Genomic DNA, 26,194 nt, shown 5'->3' on the forward strand with positions numbered 1-26,194 from the left:
CCTTATATGGTTAAAAAAAAACTGCTGAAAAAAGCTGGAAAGCAGTCTAGAAGGAAATTAGGATTGGACCAACATCTTACACAATACTCTACAATACATTCTATATAGATGTGACTATTTTTGCTTCAGTCATGTCGGATCCTCCATGACCCCATTTGGTAATTTCTTGGCAAAGAAATTATCAAAGAGAAGAGAACTGATATCTTAAGAGCCAGAGGGTAAAATGGAAATTGAAAGAATCCACCAATCCACCAATCACCTCCTAAAAAAGATCGAAAATGAAAACTCCCAGGAATGTTACCACCAAATTCCAGTGCTCCCAGGTGAAGGAGAAGAGTACTAACAGCTAGAAAGAAGCAATTCAAATGTCATGGAGTCACAATCAGGCTAACACAAAAGTGAGTAGCTTTTACATTAAAAAAAATCAGAGCGTGTGGAAAATGATATTCAGCAAGACAAAGGAACTAGGATTATGACCAAGCATCACATAGCCAAAAAAACTTAGTGTATGAATAGAGGATAATCAAGCATTCCTGTTGAAAAGATCAGAGCTGAACAAAAATTTGACCTTCAAATGCAAGACACAAGAGAAACATCAAAAAACAATCAGGAAAGAGGAAACAGAAGAGATTCAATAAGGTTAAATTGTTTACATTCCTACATTGGAAGATGATACCTGTAACTCTTCAGACCTGTAGTGTTAGGGGCGCTCTGGACCTGGGCCCCCCGAGAGGGTAGTGAGACGCCAGGGAGTCTGGACCTGCTGACGCGGCGGTGCCTGTGTGGCTTCCACCACGTCAGTACCGGGGCGGCTCTTACTGGAGGAGCTCCACCCTCGGGGAGGAACTGGGGAGGAGCCAACCCGAAACACCCAATATAAGGCGCTCCCCAGAGAGGGTCAGTGGGATTTGTGTGAGATTTCTGGTACGCCATGCAATAAAGCTGCTTGTTGACTCCGGCGTACTGCCTGGTGATTCTCCTCTCGCATCCCCCGAGAGGAGCCGGAGACGTCCGAAGACCCGAGGGCAGGGTGAGTGATAGGCGGTAGTCGGGGAGTACGGGGTGCCAAAGTGGGGCACATCCAGTCCGGCCGCCGACAGCTGGCGCCCAACGTGGGGCTCGTCCAGTGAGGCCGCTCCTGCTCCCCATAGATAAGGGGAGCGGAAGACCAGGCAGCCCCAAGGAGACAGGTTGAGCCCTTGGGAAGATGGGACCAAAGGTCTGTGAAGCCCGTGTTGAGCCGGAGGACAAAGGCGTACTCGCCTGCCAGATCTACAAGGTCTGCAAAGAACAAGGCGTTAACAGTTACATAAGGACATGTAGAGAGTGGGTGGAGAAGATCTGGGTGGTCAGCCCGTGGCTGGAGCACACCGGGGTGGATCTGCCCATCTCCGCGGCAGGCGGAGTGCTTAGGAACCGCCACGGATCAGGCCACATTCATAAGACTCATATACAAGATGGCCAAGATCAGGGGTGTACAATCACTCCCCGAAGTACAGATGTGGCTACCGGAACAGAGCAAGAGGAGGAACTTGCACACTTGGTAGACTCCAAGGACAAGATACCAGAAAAAGGAAAGAATGAAGTAAAGTTCTGAAGAAGTTAGTCCCAATAAAGCACGGCACCTGGCCTCCGTTACAGCAGAGGGCCAAGCAATTTGTGCATAGGATTCAAAAAATCCTCTCTGTGTTTTTTGTCTCTGTGTCTGTGTGCTGTATCTGTGTTTCTGTGTGTGGTGTTTCTGTGTGTGTAATCTGACACCCTGTAATGTTCACTATCTCTTTCTCTCCCTCCCTGACTCCAGTCTCTTCGGGGGGGGGGGGAGGGGGGGGAGAAGGAGAGAGGAAAATGTCTTCTTGTTTAACGGTTTATAGTTGTTGGAAATAATGCTCTTTCTTTCTCCCTTCATCCCAAATCTGGCCAATTTGGGATGTGAGAAGAGATAAGAAAGGAGGCGGGGACCTTTTCCCTGAAATTCAAATGTGTTACTCCTGATTTGATGCTTAAGATAAAGTCAGAATTTCTCATACCATTTGGCACTAAGGCAAATTCGGAAAATGCATGAATCTCTACTAAAGAGACACTTTGAGCTCCCCAGTATGAGGAGAAAGGGACATGGTACCACTGGATCTTTTCCAGAGTCCCACTCACCTTAGACTGGCAAATTCAAAGTTCTCACTTCCAAAAAGGTTTTTAAGGAGTAAACACAGAAGTAAAATTTACTTGAGAAAAAATTAGAACCATTAAGATATAAAACCTTTTTCAAAATAATAATGCACGTATGAATGTGAAGAAAAATCAGTTTATATGACAAAAGATATTCTGTATCCCCCTCCAATCCGTAGACTCCTTGGGGGGTTAAGAATTCCAGCTCTATGTCAGAAGTATATACAAAGATGTTTTAATTCCTGTGTGGTGAATGAGAATCACCATGAGACTAGTATAGATAAAAAAGTTGGAAAATATTTAATGACATAACGGTATTAAATCTATAGAGTTAGTAAGTACTTTTCAATATACAACTACAGAGATCCTTATGTGCAATTTAGTGACCCTCATTCCTGTTTGAATTTGAAACAAGTGGTTTAAAGCTTCCAAAACAGAGAAATGAAAGCCAAACGTGAAAGCCAATCTGAACATAGTGTACCCAAAGGACTGTTACTGACTGTTACTGTAGTCCTGAGAAACAAAAATACTTCTTCGGATAGGAATTATCTCCATAGATATAACCCAGTCCGCCTGGGTGAAAACATTCCTAGCTCGCTGTGATTTTCCTACGTTTGCTACTTGGAAAGTTTAAAAAGTGATTCGCAAATATACAATAGAGAGTTGGCTTCTTTTCAAAATAATTGCCCTGTGTACAAGCTGCTTTTTCTTATTTAGGCCCTTTTATTAAAGATCTCTCAGGGACCCTCCTCAATGATTCCTTAGACCTTTAATTCAGGTGCTGGACTCTGCAGCTTCCCAGCACCTTCCCCCCCTCAGTCCACAGCCAGGCTCTGCAACTATGAGGAGAAGAAAAGCCTCTATGCTTGGTAAGCCTAATGTATGTAATGATTTGGGAATGCAGTTAATGTCATCTGAAATTTTTCTATTGTACTTCTGAATTGTAGTAAAATTCTCCTACGTTGTAAAATTTAAGTGACTAGATATGAGATTAGACAAAGTGATCTTTAATTTGAATTTTGGTGAAACTACAAAATGAAAACAATTGTGTAAAACTGGTTAAGTTACTTTCTCAGCCTTGCTAACCCTACCTTGTTAAGATCACAGCTAAAACACTTCTGCCAGCACTTAGGAAACTTGTAAGATTGTTAACTAGGTTATTTGGGATTACTGTTTTAGTGTTAAAAACCAATTAAGTTCTGAAGAGATAAAAGAAATTATGTCACCCACCTTTTGACCTAGATTTGTGGGTGGGTTCTATTAAATTTTATACGAATATTGATTAGGGTAAAGATGTTGCTTATTATGAGTTGTTATGATTGCTGTTCAATTAATTATAACTATATAGCCCCAAGAAAATTCTATTTACTGTAGTTTGCTGTTCAATAAGGGAATGGTGGTGGAATCCATTCCCAGGGATGTTACAAAGATCGCATAATTGTAATAAGATACATGCTATTTAAATGTAAACTGTTTTAAGTTAAAAATAATTGCTTTATATTAATTTTATGTGGATTTTCTTCAATGTGAAGTTTTGGTAATGAGATGAATGATTCTCTGTCTTAAGCAATTTGGGGTCATATCTGACTGCGGTAAAGCCACCAAAATGGAAATTAATTGGTCTTGGTTTTCAAGTTTAAATGGATGATAATTATGGTTTTTTGATATTTTGTTATACGTCTCAAATTTTTCTTATTGCGTAAATTGGTAAGCAGCTATATCATCTGTGTTGTTAGAAACGCAATTTCTTTTATAATCTAACTGTTATTAGGTTCCGAATTGTAATTTGAGAAATCTTAAATTACCAAATTTTGTCTTTAATTGTTTTGCTATCGTTTGGGAAATTTGTGAGATCATTAATTAAGCTATTGATGTTGTTGTTTAGAGATAGTATTTACTATGGTGAGTTTAGTTTTCCTTTTTTTAATTATGTGGAGAAGGTGGAAATTAATAATATCAGGATAAATTATAAGCTGTCTGAGAAAGAGAGATTCTTTATGAAGGAAAGTTTTGTGCACTCCTTTGCATAATTTTTGGTAAGACTCGACCTTGAATAAGTTTGCTCAGAGGAACAGCAACAGATAGCACACAGAGTTCTCTATGTAACCCCTTCCTAGAGACCATGTTGCTTCTCCTTATTTTGTAACATTGCCAAGGCCCTTGGAAACTCTCTGCACTCTCTGCACGGGCAAGGTCATCAGCCCAGAAAAAGAACTTGCTTGAGTTATGTGGGTCCTAAACAATGCACTTGGCTTGCTGAGGAACTGAAAGTTTATGTACAATAAATAGAAAGGATTCTAATATTTAGCCTTTACACCGGGACAAGTTTCACGTAGAGAATGAAAGATGTTTAATTAAATCCCTTATGTATGTGAGTCCTATTGTCATAAAACAAAAAGGGGGAATGGCGGGGAGGCTGACCCATGCGCAGCTTGCTACAGCCACCTTTACTGCAATTCCGTGACGATGGCCTCACACCCGCGTTAAAATACTATGCTGGGGACCGGTGTGAAAAACAGGAACCAGGCCAAAAGGAGACACCACCAACTGCGTGCCTTCAAGGCAGCACGGTATGGTGGAAAGATGAGAAAGGGGAGTGGCACAGGCCGGGAAGGGTCGTAATCAGAGGGAGAGGGTATCTTTGTGTCTCTACAGATGACGCCACGGGAGAACAAATCTGGGTGCCCCTCCGCCGGGTCGGTGAGGTTGCGCCCCCGTCGATGCCCCAGGGGAAGGAGGCCGCGGCGGAAGAACAGGACCGTCCAGAGACAGAGGGCTGCCTTCAACAACGCCCTTAGCTGCCTGCTTGCCATGATCCAGTTGGCGACCCCATCCACAGCTGCTCCTGCCGTCTTGCCACCCCTGGCAGTGACTCCCACGCATTGGGCCCTTACCCCGAATCTACAATTCAATGGCGACCGGGACAAGAACTGTAACAACGCCAAGGACTGGTGGGACACTCTTCATGTCCATCAATTACTCCAATGGGCCTCCATTGGGGGGTTTGTCCTCGTCCTTGCCCTTCTCACCTGTTTGTGCTTACCCTGCCTGACTTCTTGTATGATTGGGGTTCTGCGCCGCTCATAAAACAAAAAGGGGGAGTTGTTAGGGGTGCTCTGGACCTGGGCCCCCCGAGAGGGTAGTGAGACGCCAGGGAGTCTGGACCTGCTGACGCGGCGGTGCCTGTGTGGCTTCCACCACGTCAGTACCGGGGCGGCTCTTACTGGAGGAGCTCCACCCTCGGGGAGGAACTGGGGAGGAGCCAACCCGAAACACCCAATATAAGGCGCTCCCCAGAGAGGGTCAGTGGGATTTGTGTGAGATTTCTGGTACGCCATGCAATAAAGCTGCTTGTTGACTCCGGCGTACTGCCTGGTGATTCTCCTCTCGCATCCCCCGAGAGGAGCCGGAGACGTCCGAAGACCCGAGGGCAGGGTGAGTGATAGGCGGTAGTCGGGGAGTACGGGGTGCCAAAGTGGGGCACATCCCATCTGGCCGCCGACACTGTAGGACTATTAGGGCAATTAGAAGGAGTATACATTGACTGTGATGGGATGATATTCAGGAAAATAAAATTAAAGGGTGAGAAAGAGAATTGCACACCAAGAAGGAAGAGAATGGTAGAAGGGAGTGAATTATCTCATGTAAAAGAAGCAAAGAAGGGATCTTACACTGAATGGGAAGATGGGGGAGGTGGGTATGGGGGACTTGAGCCTTACTCTCATCAAAATTGGCTCAAAAAGGGAACAACATAAACATTTAGATAGGTATAGAAATCTATTTCATCCTACACAGAACTAAAAAGAGACAGGGATAAGACAGAGGGGACTGACACAATGAAAGGGTGGTAGGGGGAGGCATTTGTCAGAAGCAAAACACCAGTGAGGAGAGAGGGAAAGGGAAAGAGAGATAAGGGGAAATAGAATGGAAGGAAATACACAGTTATCAAAATGGTAACTATGAATGGAATTTACTTGCCCATAAACAGCATTACTAGATATAAAATGGATAATTTTGACTGTATTAAACTAAAAAGGATATTTTTGCAGAAACAAAATGAATGCAACCAAGATTAGAAGGAAAGCTTACAACTGGGAAAAAATTTGCACCAAGTATCTCTGATAAAGGCCTCATTTCTCAAATATATAGAGCACTGAGTTAAATGTATAAGAATACAAGTCACAACCCAACTGATAAATGGTCAAAGGGTATGAATAGGCAGTTTTCATACAAACAAATCAAAGCTATTTATATTCATATAAAAATTCCCTAAATCAGTACTCATTAGAGAAATACAAATTAAAACAACTCTAAGTTACTACCACATATCTATTAAATTGAGTAATAAAATAGAAAAGGAAAATGATAAATACTGGAGGGAAGTAGGAAAACTGGGACACTAATGCACTGTTCTTGGATTTGTGAACTGATCCAACCATTATGGAGAGCAATTTGGAACTATACTCAAAAGGCTATAAAACTGCATATCCTTTGACCCAGCAATAACCCTAATAAGTCAGTATACACGAAAGATTTTTTAAACTCAGAGAAAAGGACCTATTTATAGGAGGGCATTTATAGCAGGTCTTTTTTGGTGGCAAAGAATTAGAAATTGAGGAGATGCCCTTTAATTGGGCAATGCCTTTACAAATTGTGGTATATGATTGCAGTGGAATGCTATTGTTACAGGAAACGATAAGGACGATGATTTCAGAAACACCTACAAAGACTTATACGAACTGATGCAGAACGAACACTGTACAAACTAACAGCAATACTGTATGATGAACAACAGTGAATAACTTAGGCATTCTCAGAGATACCATGAACTAAGACAATCCCAAGGGACTCATGATGAAAAATGCTCTTTTTCCATAGAAAGAACTGATTGAGTCAGAATAGAGACCCAAATCATACTATTTTTTACTTTCTTTCTTTTCGATTCAAGTTTTCTTTCACAAAATGACTACTATGGAAATGTTTTATATGATTTCATAAGTATAATCTGCTTCTGATGGTTTACCCTATGCAGGAGGGGTAAGAGGAAAGAGGCAGGTAGAGAATTATGACCTCAGAATTTAGGAATGAAAAATGTTTTTATATGTAATTGGGGAAAAATGAAACACTATTTTACAAAAGACAAATAGCCAATGGCAGTAAGGTGGTACAATAGATAGAGTGCCAGGACTGGAATCAGAAGGATCTGAGTTTAAATTTAGCCTCAGACACTTAGCAGCAATGTGACCCTGGGCAAGTCACTTCACCCTGTTTATCATAGTTCCTCCTATGTAAAATGCACTGGAGAAAGAAATGGCAAACCACTCCAGTATCTCTGCCAAAAAAACCCCAATGTATCACAAAGTCAGACATGAGTGAAACAACTGAAAAACAACAAATAGCCATTCCCCAATAGATAAATGGTCAAAAGATATGAACAAAAAATTCTCAGAATTACCAAGTATTTCCAACCATATGGAAAAATGCTCTAAACCACTAATAAGAGAATAATAAACCAAAACAACACTGAAGTTTCATCTCATACTCTGCAAAATTGACAAAAATCATAAAAAATGGGACCAGTCAGTGTTACAGGAGTTGTGGGAAGATGGGCACACTAATACATTGTTGATGGAGCTATGAAATAGAAGGGGAGATCACAAAGATCTGAATTCAAATCCAGCCTCAGATACTGACTAGTTATGTGACCCTGGTTGGTAAGTCATTGAAACTCTGTTGGCGTCAGTTTCTTGAAGTGGGAAATAAAAAAAATAAGAACACCAACACTATAGGCCTGTTGTGAAGATGGTCAAAAGTGGATTTTGGGGAGAAAGTAAATCACTCCATTGTGTCTTTGACTTTGAGCCTGATACCTCTTTGACAAGAACTGAGCATTTCCTTTAGTACCCCCCTTTCTACCATTGGAAAAGAAAACTCTCAGAACATTGAATAGTTCCCCAAACTCAGCCCTTTCCCTATATCCTCTCAAGGCAAATGCTAGTCCCTTAACAAATGCTAATTGACTAACAGTTTAAAAAGGTACTCTTTTCTTTGGCCTCCTCCAAATAGCTCTGGTAAGGGCCTTTGAAGGTGTAAATGTGACCCAGAAGTCCACTCAACCTGTTTTCTTGAGTTGACATATTTTCCAGAAACACTGGACCAGAGTATGCAACAGGCCAGGAACACCCCCAGCCCTGCTCACAGTATTTGCTCCTTTCACCCCTCACTGCCTTCTCAGTGTGACCTTCAGGGTCAAACCAGCTACAAGACAGGGGCCATTCAGTGTGCACCAGACAGAGCCACTTCTGCAGCTCACCCCCTGTGGGATAAGCAGAGTATCCTGTCTTCCACGTCTGGCAGAGAGAACTTGGACAAAGAGGCAAAGGGGAAAGGGAAGCAGTTCTATGAATATGTGGGGGAGGGGAGCTAGGCATGGATAAAGGAGCAAAGACAAGACCCCTACAGAACAGAGAGATCCTTGTGACAGGGATCATGAGAGAAAACTTAAAAAAAAAAAAAAACCCTCACAGAGGAGGGCAACAACTGGGGGTAGGGTTAGGAGGTAGTGAGTGATTGTGATGCTAATGTGCCATGGATCAGTTCAAAGTACAGAGAACAGGGTGGTGTTATGACTACAGTTTTCAATTTCCTGCCTATTTTTGTAAAGAACCAATGCACAGGTAGGGGATGGCCAGCATCATAAACAATGCTCTTTGTCTAAGGAAATGGCCTCTTTTGTGGATGTTAGTCAAGTCTGGAGAAAGAGGGCACTCACCTGGGGTAGGGGTCTGTGGCTCCCAGGGGCCATTCCCTCTGGCTTCATGCTCCTTGCTTGGGCCAAGCCTTGGTCTTCTGCTGACTGAGCAGGGGAGGGAGAAGGATCCCCAGGCAGGAGGCTGGCCTACAAGGATTGACAGAGGGTGAAGCCCTGTCCTCAGGACAGAGAATGAAACCCAGAGGTAGGGTTCAGTTGAAAAAGAAGATGGTCCCACCCTCTCCTACTCCTCTTCTTTCCCCTTCCTTTCTCCCATTGTCCTGCAGACAACCAAGAGGCAGAAGGGGCTTGGGATCCCAGAAGGGACGAGAACAATCAGAGCTTCAGTGGCTCCTGAATCAGAGATCTCCCTCTGACTACCTATGGGACCTGGACCCCATAAGAGCAACTCAGCTCCTGAACTTTCCCACACATGCCCACCTAGACACTCAATAATCCGTTCCATTGTCCTTTCATTGTGGCCCTTTATCCTTCCATTTGGAGGTTCACTCAAGCCTTTCACTTGTCTTTCACTCAAGACAGGATTCCTGGGTCCCCGTGGGTAAGGTTTACATTTTGGGAAAAGGGGAGCAATCTTAAATCTCGGGATGGTGACCGCAGACTTCTGAGAAGTGATTGGGAGTCTGGAAAGAAGACAGCAGTGGGAAGCTACACGTGGACCTGGAGCTAGACTCACCACAGGGTCAGAGGAGGAGGAAGAGACATAATGGTATAAAGAGCCGGCAGAAGCCAGCAGATCTGTGAGGGGCTGGCTCAGACCTACCTGGAACCTGCACCTACAGGGCTGCGGTCCAAAAGGCAGAGATCTCAGGTCCAAGTGAAGGCAGTGTGATCTCAGCTCAGAGTGAAGACGGCAGATAGATCTCAGCTCCAGCAAAGGCAGAGAAAGTTCACCTGCAAGGGAAGAAGCTGACCACTCTCAGCACAAGTTCCAGTTTTCAGCCAGCCCACTCTGGGAGGGTCCTCCCACCCTCTGAGGCCTCAAGAAGGGCTGTTTCCTCCAATCACACCCAGGGCCAGATGCTCAGGAACCTTTATGCCGCTCCTCCCCAAGCCCTGCCCTCCATCACCAGGAATGCCTGGGCCCAGCCACTGGGATGGCCCCTCTTTGGCCCTAGACTCCTCCCAGCCCTCCAAACTCCACCCCAGAGCTTGGCCATCACCTATCAGGCTGGTCATCTTTGAGAGCTCCTCCTCCCCCATAACCCTACCACCTGAGTTCTCATTGGATGAAAGATTCAGGACTTCAGGAGTTGGGAGGGGGAGAACAAGGAAGAGGCAACCAGCACATTTCCAGGCTAGCCAGGGATTCGCAGCCAAACAGACCTCTGTTTCAGAATGCAGGTTTGTTTACAAAATGCAGTCAGTTTGATTAGCACATTTCTCCTAGTTTAAATTAGAATGTGGCTCCTTTAAAGTCAGATCCCAGCAGGATAATTGGGATATTTAACTAGCTAAGGGCAGAGCCACCCTTAATGTAAAGTACACTTAAAATTTGGTTTTTAAGGGCATGTGTTTAGGAACTGAAGGAGTAAGAATTAAATGTAACTGGATCAGAATTCCCCTTGGCTCCTCTCTGAATGTAATCAGCCCAGAGGGTCAAACATTAAAGGTAATTCTAACCAAGATAATCAAATGAATTGATGGGATTTGACTAGCAATTTTGATTCCTGTATTAACATTGTAGCATTGTTTATATTGTTATTATGCTCCAAATTTGTCTCATTTGGGGGAACCATCCTATACATGCTCTTAATTTGAAAAAAAAAAGATTTCGAGACAGAGATGCAATTGCACTCTTAAGAAAGGAACTTATCTTTTGATCTGAGTGCTGTGAAATTATCAATTAAGTTGTAAGACTGTGGTTACAATGTCTCCAAACTGTTCTCTATTTAATTGGCTATATTTTGCTTTAAAATGAATAATAATAATTTACTCTTTGAGAAAACTACAAAGGACCTGGTAAATTCTACACTCAGGCTTTCATCCTGATTAAAAACGCAAAGGTGGAAACATATTGAGGGGTTCATCACCTTAGGTCAGGAAGGAATTCAAGATGGAACCAGCTTTTATTGATACATTTTATAATGAAATAAAGACAATCTGGCCGGGTCCAGGGCAGTAAAATAGGATAGGCCATCACATCTCAACACCTCCCCTATTGCCAGAACTTGAGGGCTACCAGGTGCCAATAGACAGGGAGTGACTGTCTAGGTGGTGATCTGTCATTTGTTGTCATTTGTCAGCCAATAGGATTCTGTATTTTGTGTAGACCTTCCTGGAGTGTCAAGGGCAAGGTCTATCCACCAATGAGAATCTAGATATTTTGGTCTGCTCCACCTATCTTGTCTGGATATCAGGCACTATAAAAATTAAGGCCCAGGAGGAAGGGAGCATTTGAGATAGGGAGGATGATTGGAGGTCCACTTCATTAGAGAAGGTCACAGGCCCTTTAATAAAGTGCCATTGGGTCAGAGCTCTACCTCAATTTCTGTTAGGTGGGGCAATTTTTAATCCCCATGTTTCACTCATTTCAATATTTATAGAGAATTAAGAATAACAATGTGGGGAAAGAAGGGTTCATTCACTAAAAAGGTAATATTTTATCAACTGAGGTGAGAGGTAATGCACAGAAAAGACTTGTACAACTTATTTATGAGAAACAATTATTAAAACCAGCTGCCAGAAATCTAGAAGATTGAGATCAGGAGTCAAGAGGCAGGCTGATGGATAGCATAAGAGATTTCTGCAAATCCTTTAATGTTTGGGAGGGCTCATCTATTTTTCAGAAATGACACCAGGACACACAGATTTGGCCAAAGTACTTGGCATATGATGCTCTTCCATTACAAGCACGATGATAAGATTCACTTTATTCAAAGTTCTATTCCTTTCTTGTCAATAAAAATCTCTTTTGACTTTTTTGCATTTTTATTTCTTATTAAAAATATCTGATTTATGTTAAATTTTATTCTATATTTCACTTATAGCTTCCTTTATATTTATATTATTGGGCTTCTGTACAATTAAAGAATTTATTAGACATTTCTTAATTTTTTAGATTCCCAAGAACTAAAAGCTGGGTCTCCTTAGTTATTATTCTTTATCTTACTGTGTTTGTTCATATTTAGAGCAATCACTGGCCAAAAGGTCATCCTTTCATTAATTTATAATTATAGTTATACCTTCCACATAATGTGGACTAAGGGCCCTGTACCCCAGCAATCTGGAAAATCTGCAGAAAATATTTTAGCCCTTCTTCTAGTACCAGAGATGCAGTCTGAATTTGTTCATTTTCTTTCATGAGGTGTTTACCGTACCTTAAAATTTGGATGAAGGATTTGGTCATAGCTCTGTGTCACCTGTATTTTCCACATAATTCCCATTTAATTTCTTACATCAAAATGCTATATATTGAAACCATGATGGAGAAAGTCGTGATGCGGAAGGGTTAACTGTTATCTATTGTATCCCTATCTTGCTCTTAATAGAAGCATTTCCACATCTCTTTCCACCCGTATCCTCCCACATTCTCTCTTCCCCATCTTGGGGAGAGCTCATGTACTCCAAAACTCCACATAAGGAGAGGGTCAGTTCACACAGTTCCACACCTGGCTGCACTATTTCTGACAGACTTTGCCACCATGTCCTACTGTCTGGTATCTTTTGATCAAAATCCCTTTTGTGTGTTGTCTTCCCCTTGAAAGTGTAAATGCCATGGGGACAGGACAGTCTCCTTTTCTATTTGAATTCCCAGCCCTTAACACAGTGCCTGGCACATATTAGGGTCTTAATAAACACTTATTGACCAGTGACTACCCAAACACTTTCATCTGAGGATTTTGTTTTTTATTTTGCTTTGACAACTCACCATGACCCAGCCATCACCAACTTATTCAGTCTTCTTAAACCTTACTTCCTGCTACCTGCTCTTGGATCCAATGACACTGGTCTTGTTATGCCAGGAAGAAGACACTCCATCTCAGGGCTCAGGGCATTTTCTCTGGCTCTCCAAAATGGCTGGAATTCTCTGCCTCCTCATTTTGGCCTCCCAGGTTCCTTCAAGCCTCAACTAAAATCCCAACTGCTGTAGTGTAGGAAGCCTTTCTCAACTCCTCTTCATCCTAGTGCCTTCCTCCTTTTCATTATATCCTGTATATCGGTCTGTAGCTTATGTGTACATATTTGTGTGCTTGTTGTCATCCCCATTAGACTGTGAGCTCCTGTAATATCAATTAAGTTGGGTGTCCTTGATTGAATCTTACTAGGTGCTAAAGCCCAGGCCCAAACCCCTATCTACTAGGTGCTAAGCCTGTGTGGGCATGAAGCCCTCAGGGTCCTAAGGGGAGTTGCTAAGACCAGAGCCAATAGTAGGAGCCTGAGTTCTGGTAGCTCAGATGACCTTTGATGACAGCTAAAGAGTGTATAAAAAGAGAGAGCAGAGCTATTTGCTTAGGGCTGTCACTCTTGGAGGAGTGATGATGTGGAGACCCTGGGCAGCTGTAGTTAAGAGCCTTCCAGCTTGCAAACCCTGATGTGAGGACTTTGTTAAACTCTGGTAACTGTGCATCGAGATTTGAATCAGACAAGGTCTGTCTGTTGATGTTTGTAATTTGTTTGTATTTGATCTGAAGCTCAGGTGCTGGCTTTTCCCCCTGAGCTGAGTGAGTGATATTTCTATGTTGCATTACAGTAAGATTGTTAACCCCTCAATGTTGCTTTCCTTAGTAAAGCAGATGAAAAGAACCTGTGTTGCCAGCTTTCTGTGTGTGCCTGTTTTTGGTGGGTCTTACACCCCTACAGCAGCTACTAGCAGATAGTTGCAACAGCTCCCTGAGGGCAAACACTGCTTTTTGGTTCTTTTTCTATGACCTCTCCTAGGCACAGGGCCCTAGACATAGTAGGCACTTCATAATTATTTCTTGAAAAACTTCTTCCCACTGGATGCAATGTCTCCAACTAGTCTCCACAGGATGCTCTCCCACCTTGCAATCCCTTTCATTTGGGGAACAAGAAGTACTCAACTGTTGCACAGCTTTTGTGTGGGACAAGGCCAAGAAAGGACAAATAAGGACCCAAAGGCTATAGGTTCCCAACTGCTGCTCTAGAAGCTTGGAAAGCTCAAGATAGGGGACATTATGTGAACTGATAGAAGAGATAGAGAAACCCCTGCCCAAGCATTGAACCATAGGTCACATTTAAGCACAGGGTAAAGGCATCCTGTTGGCTAGTAAGGGATAGGAATTAAGGGTCAGATTAATTTAGATTATAGGAGATGAATGGAAATTATAGTATGATGTAATGAATAGTGAGAAAAACTAAAATGATGCTGTATCATTTAATAATTGATTCTACTCTGTAATGGACATGTTACACAAATAACACTAGCACACAGAATGGCTGCTAGCACAGTTTCAGTCTTGATCTGCTCAGACAGGAAAGACAGCTTTGAAAGGGTTAATAATAAGCTTTATTCTAGTCTAGTTTTCTCTAACACAGTATTGCTGAGAATGAGCACCAACTCCTACAGCATTCCCTAATCTCCCTTCTCATAGAAGCAGGCGAGAAGGGGGGGCAACTACCCTTATATATAGATGGGGTCAATGGAGTCAGGCACAACTTGTGCATTCAACCATAAAGGTTCCCCCACTCACTGACCAATGCCTGATGGGGTATAGGGTCTGGGAGCAACCTTGAACTGTCCTAGAACCTTCCCACTTGATGAGACATTTGTCTGAGGCCCTAAGCCTTTCATTATTGCTAGACCCAAATCTGTTACCCTAAACCTACCTAGCCCTCCATTGTCCAGCTACTCCTGACCCTTGATCCTACCAAAATATATATGCCCAAATCTGTTACCCTTAAACTAGCCTAGCCCTCCATTGTCTGTCATCTCCAGGTAACCTTTAGCAATTTCCCACCCGTAATCCCGTTCCTGGAGTCTGACCTCTAGTCACCCCAGTCCCATCAAGATCCTCCTTAGACTCCTCCTCAAGACCCTCCCTAAATCCCTCCTCCCATCATCCCAGAATCACCCCTAGATCCCTCCCACAGTCTTTCTGTATTTAAGATCCATCTTGCCTCCATGAAGGTGCTCAGATTCAGAATACCTCAGCAGATTGAATCCAGCCCACTTGTCAATAGAGCGTTACGAATAGTGACATTTCTTAAAACTACCCAATATGGTGACTCTTTAATAAACTTTGTTTTTCTTTGGCTGTAAGAAGGCTTCAATCAAATTCATTCTGGCATGTCAGTATTTTGAGATCCTGAGAACCCCTAAACCTCAACATATGGTTCCCTGACCTTATCATGCCCACCTGTTTTATAGGGCAACAAAGAAGGCATATTGCCAATGATAGCCTCACAAGCGTATGTCACCTCATCCCTGTATCTCACCGCACAGTTGCAGTAGCTGCTAACAATCTCACCATACATGATTATATTGTTTATCATTATATAATGCTGGGCAAGCTTGGTGTAGATATTTTGAACCATGAGTCTGGGGAAACTGAGATTCTTATCGTCATGGATCTTGGGAAACTGAACTCTAAGAAATATAACTGAAATCCACCTTGCACACACTAAAATACATCTTACACTAAAATTCACCTCACTGACAGGACACCCATTTCTCAGTTAAGCTCAAAAGTGTGGTCTATCCTAGTGAGAACTAAAGGCACAGTTGAATTAGATGATTATTCCAACCCTTTCTTCCCCAACTCCATCTGCTTGCTCACCAGTTTTACCTGGGACCCCTGTTTCATTTACCTGTAAACAGAAACCAATTTAGACTGAGCACCTCCCCAAAAGACAATTCTCTCCTCTTTTTCTCCTCCTAAAAAACAGGTGGTTTGCTCTCCCCAAAAGGACCCCTAGCTGGGTGATCCTGCTTGAGTGGTTTTGATTTTCTGTCCAAGAGTACTAGAGGCAGTTGAAGCCCATAGAGATTCACATTCCTTAATTCTCAGAGAGGAGCAATCAGCCACACCTGAAGGGTAACCCATTTTTGCAGGGAGGAACAAATTGTAAGGCTTCCCAAACACCCCACCATCTTATTTCCTGTGTCTCAATATAATTTTTTTTCCTGTATCATTTGGATCACTGACCTAAGGACATCAGTCTGATCCAAATTATTAATAGCTATAAGTATCAATGTTAACAGATACCCCCTCCCCCACCCCAAAAAAAGAAAACTTCTTGCATTCTCTTCTTCTGAAAACCTTTTCATATAAACCTTTTCTCCTCCATTGTCATTCCTGTATAACTCTTGAAGACCTCGTTGGGGGTTTTCTGGGCAAAGATACTGGAGTACTTTGCCATTTCCATCTGCAGCTCATTTTCCAGATGAGGAAACAGGCCAGCAAAGTTAAGTGACTTGCTCAGGATCACACAGTTAGTACCTGTGGAATATTTTATATCATTTTTTTAATTTCAATAAGACTGAGAGCCTGAATTAATAATCAGCTGGAAGAAGAGCCTCGATCTGGGCTTCTTAGTTCCCTCAAGTTTGCTCAGAGAATATCTTTTCTCTGTTAACGAGGCCAGATCCGGCTGACCTAAGAACATTCCTTCCCCTGTTAACCATTGAAGGATGAGACCCTAATCCCGAGAGACTACCTCACTTAATATTTTACGGGCATACACTGTGTTATGAATGTTAATGAAACACAGAAACACTGGGTTGTAGTTTCAACTGACCCTTGTCAGCACTCTTAGGTTATTGTATTCTATTAAGGAAAATCCTCTTGGATCATGGTTAAACATACATGGGGATGACAAAAGTGCGGTAACACAGACTTCTGAGTCTCCTAAAAAGAATGTATATAAGTTTTTTCATTCCTTTGTTCAGGCAGTCAGATTCAGGTCTGACTCCGTGCATGCATGTATCCGCTAAGTTTAAAGGGAATGAATAAATTAATAAGTGATATGAATTTTTTTCTATCACCTAGCTTGTTTGCCTCCTTTAACCAAACTTTCAGATTAACATACCTCAGGCCAGATTTGAAATCATGAAGATGAGTCTTCCTGATTCCATGCCCAGGGCTCTATCCACTGGGCCACCTTTCTGCCCCCCATTTATTCCTTAAGCCTTTACCAATGGGCTTTCATCTTCACTCTCCTGAAAGTGCTCTCTCCAAAGTGATCATTGGACATTGCCAGATTTGTTGGTCTTTTCTCAGCCCTAATGCTATTTGACCTCTCTTCCTCATTCAACACTCCTGACCCCCCATCTTCTACCAGTGTCTACTCTGTTCCAGCCACAAGTACTTTACAAATATTATCTTATCTTATCCTAACACTAACTGTTATATTGGCAGGTCCCACTGTTACCACTTTACAGTAGAGAAAATTGAGAATGACTCTCTAGGAAGAGTCTGAGGTCAGATTTGACCACAGGTTTCCCTGAATCAAGGCCCAGAACTCAATTCGCTGTAGATCCTGGCTTCTGATTTTCTATGTGTGTATGTATGTATGTATAGATGTAGTTATTTACAAAATGCCTCCTTTTTCCTTTTCAATTCTTGGCCTCCCAAGCACCTATAGGTTGCTTGGTTCACACCAGATACTTAATAAATCTTGTTGACTTATTAACTTGACTAAACCAATGGGTGTAGTTTAGAAAGCGAGCTCTTTGAGGGCAGGAGTTATTTCACCCCACTTTGTACCCCCAGCACTTGGCACAATGCCTGGCACATGATCAATGCTTGTTGGATTACCATGAGTGAGTCACAACATCATGAGGATTGGAGCCATTTTCTTATTTTCTGCATTCTAAGATGTAAAATATCAATTGTATTCAAGCAGGGGGTTCTAATTTGAGTCAAGGCTGGGATCCCCTAAGACTGAGATGGCTCCAACATGTAGCTTCCACACATGATATTCCAGGTAGAATTTTATAAGTTTCCTAACCCACTACGTTACTCTCTTTAGATAACTTCTTTCCAAAATGATAAGATTTTATGGCCTTGTCGAAAAGAATGTCCCAAGATATCTAAGTGCTGAGTCACCAAAGAACACCCCGCATAAGGAGAATTTACAGGCTCCTTTTGACTTTTCCCAAACAGAAAGTTCTCTTATTAATATTATTGATTTTGAAGCAAAATATACCTAATTATATACAGAAGGTTTTAAACATTGTAGCTACATACTCTATCAGCTTAACTCATGATTTAGCATCATTGAGTTCAAAAGAAGAGTTGATTTCCTAAGGATACAATTAGATTAGCCTCTAAGAATAATTTTTCAATTTAGAAAAAAAAATTACAATAAAAGAAACATTAGAAGTTTAATAATATAAAGATTATAAATGTGTCAATCAAATAACATCAATTCAGTTGAATGTATTTTTTAAATTATCTTACATAAAATATTACTTTATCCACTTATCAATCTAGACTAAATGCATTCAGATACCATGAGTCATTTTGATTCAATAATCCTTTTAATTCTTATCTTTATAATTTGTAAACATATTGTCAAACTTCAAGTGAATTTTGCATGAAGAAATGATCTCCCTTTAAAGGGTCCCTTGGCTTTCTTGGATTCCACCTTTGCTGGTGCTGGTCTGATCTGTGGGTGGACTGCACTTACCTGGGATGAGGATTTCTGGGTCCTAGGGGCCATTCTCTGTGGCTTCAAAGACGCTACCAACATCTGAGGACATCAGGAAGAGTAAGGATTAGAAGTGAGCTTGTCCTGGACAGGGAGAAGGCTTGCCACCCAGTCTAACTCCTTCCCTTTGGCCTCATGCCCCTCCTCCACACTCCTACAGTGACCCAAGAGGCAGAAGGGGCTTGGGACCCCAGATGAAATGAGACCAGCCAGAACCTCAAAGACTCAAGACCCAGAGCTTTACCTCCATCAGATACTATGGGTGAGATATGTGGGTCAGGAAACTGTGAACCAATTGTAAAACTGGGGATAGACCTCTAGTTCCTTAGAAATATTGCAAGGAGCCTGGACAAGTAGCAGGGACCACCTTGGGAGCCAGGACTTGGATGAAGGCCTACTCCTGGCAACCTGGAGGATACTCATCAAGAGGTCAGAGGATGAAGAGAGGTCCAATGGAAATGGCAGCCAGCAGAAGCAAGGTAGGGGACAGGCCTTCTTTCAGACCCACCTGGCACCTGCATACCCAGAGCTGGCTCCAGAAGCTAGAAATATCTCAGCTCCTAGTGCTTCTACTTCCAGCCAACCCATTCAGGCTAGGTCCTCCTAATCCCAAGAGTCCTACCCTGCCCTCCCCTCCATCTTTTAGAATGATATCTCTTCTTCCCAGGCTTCCAATCTTCACCCCAGGGACAGAATTCTACCAGGGGCTACCACCCACTAGCCCAATCATCTTGGAGAGCTCCCCTCCCCCATTGCTCTACCACCTCTCTTTCTCCCCCTCCCCTACTCTGCTCTGAGATTCCAAACCTCCTCAGCACAATCTCCTGGTCTTCAACCTCTCCTCCTGCCACCCTCATCTTCTTCCCCACAACAATACGTCCATCCTACATCCCTCCTGGTTCTCCCCACCATTCCCCTCCCTGGATCCCCTTCCCCCTCAGCCACCTCTTTCTTCTTTATAACCTGGGCTCCAGACTTACCCACTTCCACTTAACTCTCCTCCAAATTGAAGACATTTACCACCTTGGCCCCTCTCTATCCTTGACATTCCATACCCCAAACATAACATTGAGGAGGCATTTCCCTCTGCCTTGTTTTAATTTCCCAAGAGATAGTCTCTTTCTAGAAGACAGCTGGATCTTAATGAGAGCTGAGGCCAGGAAATCAGGACACCTGGGTCCCAAGTCATAGGTTACAGCACATGTTATAAACCTTCTCTACCAACTTATATAAACCTTCGCATCTGCCTCCAAGTCAAGAGGTTTAGCTGATTAAGCAATTGAAATCCATCCACTGGGAGGTTCCACTGTTTCCCTCTTCACCCCTTAAAACCCAGGTTCAATTGGGAAGGGGAGTTGTGCAGAAAGCAGGACATGTTGGTCCCAGGACACAAAGATAGCAGGAAATTAGGGAAGAGGCCAAAGAAGAACTGAAGGTGGGATGGCTTTTGGGGGAAGGGGAAGCTCAATACCCCAGCACAGAATCCTTAATGATCCTTCTGGCTTTGTTTTGAACAACAGCAAAGACAATCCCCTCCCCTCCTGGACCTTATCTGGCAATGGGCAGGGCTGGGCAGGGAGGGGCTGAAAGGCTGTAAAAGTTACGGTGTTGGGGTGTGGAGCCTTAGGCATAGACTGACCCTCATCCTCCCAGTACAGAAACAGAAAGGGATATCACCTTGCTTCTTGTTACTTCTACTGGGGAGGAAAGGGAAAGTTTCAGGATGAAACATAAAGCCAAAAGAAGTGTGTGTATGTGTGTGTGTGTGTACACTTCTATATCTGCTTGGCTTAGTGATAAAGCTTATTTCTGAGATGACCATTAAGAGCTTTTTGGGCTTTTCAAGGGAACTCAGGGATTCTAAGGGGTGGCATTCTAACCAAGCCCTCCCCACCTCTACCAGGCAGAATCCCCAGCTTCCTTTGAAGCTTACCTCAGGTTACATCCCATTGGGAAGGCCTCTGCTGGTCCTCCCATAAATGTCTGTGTCCTTTGGGGAAGCACCTACTCCCCAGAAATAAGGGGCTGAGCAGCCTGGGGAAGCTTTTATTCAGGGCTGAACATTGTGGGAGAATAACATCATTACATTTTCAAGAGTAGTAATTGAGAGTAAATGGCCTCCACAGCACTGGTAGCAAAAGGGAAATCTATCCCAGTCCCAGTACGACTGAACTGGGCAGGTACCCAATATTACAGGTAAGAAGCTTCAAAGATCAGGGGTTTGGGGGACTGCCCTGGTTCCTGCTGGTACCTCATTATGTACTTGTCAGGGTTGGAATTGGCCCCACCCTAACGGGGATTCTCTCTTGGAGCCAGAGACAGCTAGGCTGGAGACTGAGTCACCACATATAATGCATGCTCTTTCTATCCATCCATAAAAAAAATCCACTTTGCCACTATTCCTAGGTGTGTCAATCTACATATACCCCAATACCCCCACTTACCATCCCAAAAGCTTTCCAAAACAAAGTGCTCCACCTGGGTCACCATTCCCTTATGAGTGCTGTCTCCCCACATTAGAATGGAAGCTCTTTGAGGGCATGAACTGTTTTTCCATCTGTATTTATATTGCCAACACTTTGCAGTGTTTGGCACATAGTAAATACTTAATAACGGCAGCTAGGTGGCATAGTAGATAGACCACTGGGCCTGGAAACTGGAAGACCTGAGTTCAAATCCGACCTCAGATGGTTACTCTATGACCCTGGGCAAGTCACTTAACCCTGTTGGCCTCAGTGTCCTCATCTGTAAAATGAGCTGGAGGAGGAAATGATAAACCACTTCAGTATCTTTGCCAGGAACAGTCAGAGATTCATTGACCTGCCCAGTGTCACAAGGCGAGCATCTGAGGCTACATTTCAAGTCAAGTCTTCCTGACTCTGAGTCCAGTACACCTTCCACTATGCTTCCTAATTGCCACATAGGATAGCTACTTCCAATGGGCTTTCATGTGAAAGAGGAATCAGGCTGGTTCTTCTCCTGGAATGCAGAATGAGGAACAGAGGATGTATATTGATAAGGAGAAAATTTAGGCTTGATTGCAGGAAAAATTCCTGACAATTATATCTACCCAAAGATGGAATGGAATTGGAGAAACTGGGATCTTAAATAAACATTTTTAAGCAGAGTTTGGTGACCACGGGCTGGTAAATTGTAAAAACAAAAAATCTTATTCTAGAATGGCTTAGAAAAAATATTCCTTGTGTCCCTTTCCACTCTGAAACTCTGTGATTCTGTGACATACTTGAAGATGTCTCTCATGTCCCCTGCTCTCCCACCAACACACATTGTTCTATTCTCTAGGCTAAACTTGCTCAATTACCAAAAAAACCTCACTGAACCACTCTAGGACTCAGTTTACTCACCTATAAAATAAAGGAATTATGTGCTATGGCCTCACAGTTCCCTTCCAGCCCTACATCTCTGATCATATGGTCCTGATCATATTATTAATTGCTTTAATTGATTTTGTCCTTCCATGTCTAGGATTCTCTAAGTAAGTGATCTTACCATCAGCAAAGATAATTTTGCCTACATTTCCCCTGTTTATTCCCCCAATTTTCTTCTCTTATTGCTGTAGCTAGATTTTCTAAAAGTATATCAAATTACAGCCATGATAATGGATTTTAGTGTTTCTCCATTACATATGTTACCTCTTAATTTTAGATAGATGTGGTTTGCTATGTGAAGGAAAGATTAATTTATTGCTATGATTTTAAGCCTGTTCTAACCTCAAGCAATGCTGTATTTTTCAAAGGCTCCATCTGCATTTTTCTAGTTGTGTCTTTTTTCCTTCCTTACCCTATTCCCAACAGGATCATTCTGAGCAGCAGCAGACTAGCCAGACTTTCTCTGACAAGAGATACAGTCATAAAGAGCATTGGAAACGAAAGATCGGAATGTATCCTTCTCAAGGATGAATGACAACCCTATACCATAGGGTCACCGCATTGACCTCAGGTACCTTGAGGCTGCACATATAATGGACAATAGAAGTTCACCCCTCTCCTCTTGCTCTGCTCAGGATTAGAACCAGTACAATGATGGATCCTAATGTCAGGAGCAACCTGTAAATAATCAATTGAGGCCTTTGAGGGTTTTCCCTTCCAGTGCTTGGCCCACCCCAGCTGTCTTAGAGAATGCCTGCCTGATATATCATCACTTGGTTGAGCAAATGGAGGAAAGTGGCAATGCAGAACATTGCAATGTTGTCAAAGCAATCTACCATATATCTTTTTCAGACAAAATCATGATAGCTTAGTTTTATATGATTTATATGTAATAGATACAAAACATTTTCACATTCATTCTTTCATTTGATCCTTAGAAGCAGCCTGTAAGGTTGTTAGGGAAGTATCTTTGACCAAAGACTTGCCCCAGAACAAGAGAGGCATCATGTTGACTACAGCTCTTTTTAGTAATTATATCTCTTTAATGAGCACAGTTCAATGGGGAGTTGGAGAAGCAGTCTAAGTAAAAGTTTTAATTTTTTTTAATTTTTTTTTATTTTTAGTTTACCACACTCTGTTGTATATAACTTTCTTGCCTCCCTTCTCCCCTCCCTCCCCAAGATAGCATGGAATCCCATATAACTTCCATGTATAACTTTGCATTGAATTAATTTACACACTAGTCAAGTTATGGAGAAGAATTGTAATCAATAAAATGAATCATAAGAAAGAAGAAACAGGACCAAAAAAAACCAACCCAAAAACAAAAACAAAAGAGGGAAAAAGAAAAAAAAAGTGGGGGGAAAGGCTAGCATGAAGTGCATCTCAATCTGCATTCATACTTCATAGTTCTTTCTCTGGATGTAGATAGCATTCTCCATCATGAGTCCTTTGGAGTTGTCTTTGTACCTTGTGTTGCTGAGAAGACAAAAGTCTGTCAGGGTTGGGCCTTAGAGAATCCATGTATCTGTGGTTGTTTATAATGTTCTCCTGGCTCTGCTTCGCTCACTCAGCATTATGTTGTGTAGGTTTTTCCAGGTTGTTATGAAGTCCGTATCATCCCCATTTCTTATAGCACAATAGTATTCCATTACCTTCATATACCACAGCTTGTTCAGCCATTCTCCAATTTATGGGCATACCTTTGATTTCCAATTCTTAGCTACCACAAAAAGAACCACAGAGCAACATTGCTGGAGAGCACCCCTAGGGAAAGAGACATCAGGGAGCCAGACCCCTCCCCCACACCTCAGGAAACTGAAGGCTATAATTCACAAAGACAACAACTAGACTCACAATCCCCAGAGTAAGAAAGCTGGGACAGAGAGCCCTGAACACCAAAGGCAGAAATTTATTGTAAAGCCAGAAAAAGGCTAACCAACATGAAGAATACAAAAAAAGACTGAGAACCATTGATTCTTTTTATGGAGACAGGAATGAGCAAAATACCAATTTGGAAGAGGATAGCAATGACACTACAGCTACATCTGATACCTCAAAACATAATGTGAATTGGTCTCCAGCCTAAAAAGCATTGCTGGAAGAGCTAAAGGAGGATTTAAAAAACCAAATTAGGGAGGTGAAAGAAAAAATGGAAAAAAAATCGACTGATGAAACCAAGTCCCTAAAGAAAAAGATTGGCAAAATAGCTATGGAGATTCAGAATCTAAGTAGAGAAAATGACACCCTGAGAGGTAAAATCAACCAATTGGAAAAGGAGACTCAATAGCAAAATGAAAACACTAACTCAACACTAACTAAAAATTAAGAGTTGAGCAAGTGGAAGCTAATGAATCTATGAGGCATCAAGAAGTACTAAAACAAAATGTAAAGAATGAAAAAATAGAAAAAAAAATGTGATATCTGATTGGGAAAACAATGGACCTGGAAAATAGATTGAAGAGAGACAACTTAAGAGTTATTGGTCTACCGGAAATCCACAATGGAAAAAAGAGCCTTGACAGTATCTTCAAAGAAATTATCAAAGACAACTGCCCAGAGGTGCTAGAACCAGAGGGCAAAATAGCCATTGAAAGAATTCGCCGATCACCCCCTGAAACATCCCAAACTGAAAACACCAAAAAATATTATAGCCAAATTTCAGAACTACAAGTCAAAGAGAAAATACTGCAAGCAGCCAAAAAGAAACAATTCAAATCTCGTGGAACAACAGTCAGGATCATGCAGGATGTCTCAGCTTCCAAATTAAAAGACAGGAGAAATTGGAATATGATATTCTGAAGGGCAAAGGAGCTGGGACTACAACCAAGGATCGACTACCCAGCAAAACTAAGCATAATTTTTCAGGCAAGGAGATGGACATTCAATGAAATAAGGAAATTACAGACCTTCCTAATGAAAAGGCCAGAACTCAATGGAAAAATTTGATCTCAAAATACAAAGCTCAAGAGAGACATAAAAAGGTACACAGGGGGAAAAACCCCCACAAACCTTATTAATCAATAAGGGCAAATTACTTGCATCTTTATATAGGATTATGTCATCTTACGTATGATTTATATATATATATATATATATATATATACACATATATATATGTGTATATATATATATATACACACACACATATATATGTCAGTCTTGAGAATAGTACAGCTATTATGACACTTGAAAGGGATACACATAGATTGTGAATGCCTGTATAAAATAACTGATATAAGGATAAAAAACATAATTAAGAGATGTAAAGGGAGGGATATGAGAGAAGAGGTAAGGAGATAGTAGAAATGGGTAAATTACACCAAATGAAGAGGCACAAAAACATATTATACTAGAGGGAAAGAAGGGAAGGAGAAGAGCAGTATTTGAGCTTTACTGTCATCTGATCTGGTTCAAGAAAGGAATAACATACCCTGATAAGTATAGAAATCTAATTGTCCTACAGGAAGTAGGAGGGGAAAAGGGGGAAAAAAGGGAGGGGAGAAGTAGCAAATGGGAAATGGTAAGATAAGGGAGGGGAATAAAGAGGGAGGGTAAACTGAGGAAGGCAGCAGTCAAAAGAAAAACTTTGTTGAGGAGGAGAAGGGGAAAGGGAGAAATAAAAGCATAAACAGGGAAATAGGATGGAGAAGAAGACACAGATAGAAATCATAACTGTGAACGTGAATGGGATGAACTCTCCCATAAAAGGGAAGCAGATAGCAGAATGGATTAAAAACCATAATCCGACAATATGCTATTTACAAGAAACACATTTGAAACAGGGGGATACACACAGGGTAAAGGAAAAAGGCTGGAGTAAAATATATTGCGCCTCAGCTAAAGTAAAAAAAGCAGGAGTAGCAATCCTAATTTTAGACAAAGTAAAAGTAAAGATAGATTTAATTAAAAGAGATAAGGAAGGACATTACATCCTGCTAAAAGGCACCATAAACAATGAAGCAATATCATTGTTTAACATATATGCACCAAGTGGTATGGCATACAGATTCTTAGAGGAGAGGTTAATGGAGTTGCAGGAAGAAATAGACAGCAAAACTATAATATTGGGAGACCTCAACCTCCCCCTTTCTGAATTCGATAAATCTAGCCTCAAAATAAACAAGAAAGAAGTTAAGGAGGGAAACAGAATTTTAGAAAAGGCAGATATGATAGAGCTCCGGAGAAAACTTAATGGGGATAAAAAGGAATATACATTCTTCTCAGCAGTACATGGCACATACTCAAAAAT

The 26,194-nt window shown here is 41.9% G+C and overlaps 1 pseudogene; it reads right to left on the reverse strand.

Annotated features, from left to right (window-relative positions):
• Positions 1-26,194, reverse strand: part of LOC118841620 — a 180,391-nt pseudogene that overhangs the window by 12,710 nt on the left and 141,487 nt on the right.

The sequence above is a fragment of the Trichosurus vulpecula genome, chromosome 3 (genome assembly GCF_011100635.1).
Source record: "Trichosurus vulpecula isolate mTriVul1 chromosome 3, mTriVul1.pri, whole genome shotgun sequence".
Lineage (NCBI taxonomy): Eukaryota > Metazoa > Chordata > Mammalia > Diprotodontia > Phalangeridae > Trichosurus > Trichosurus vulpecula.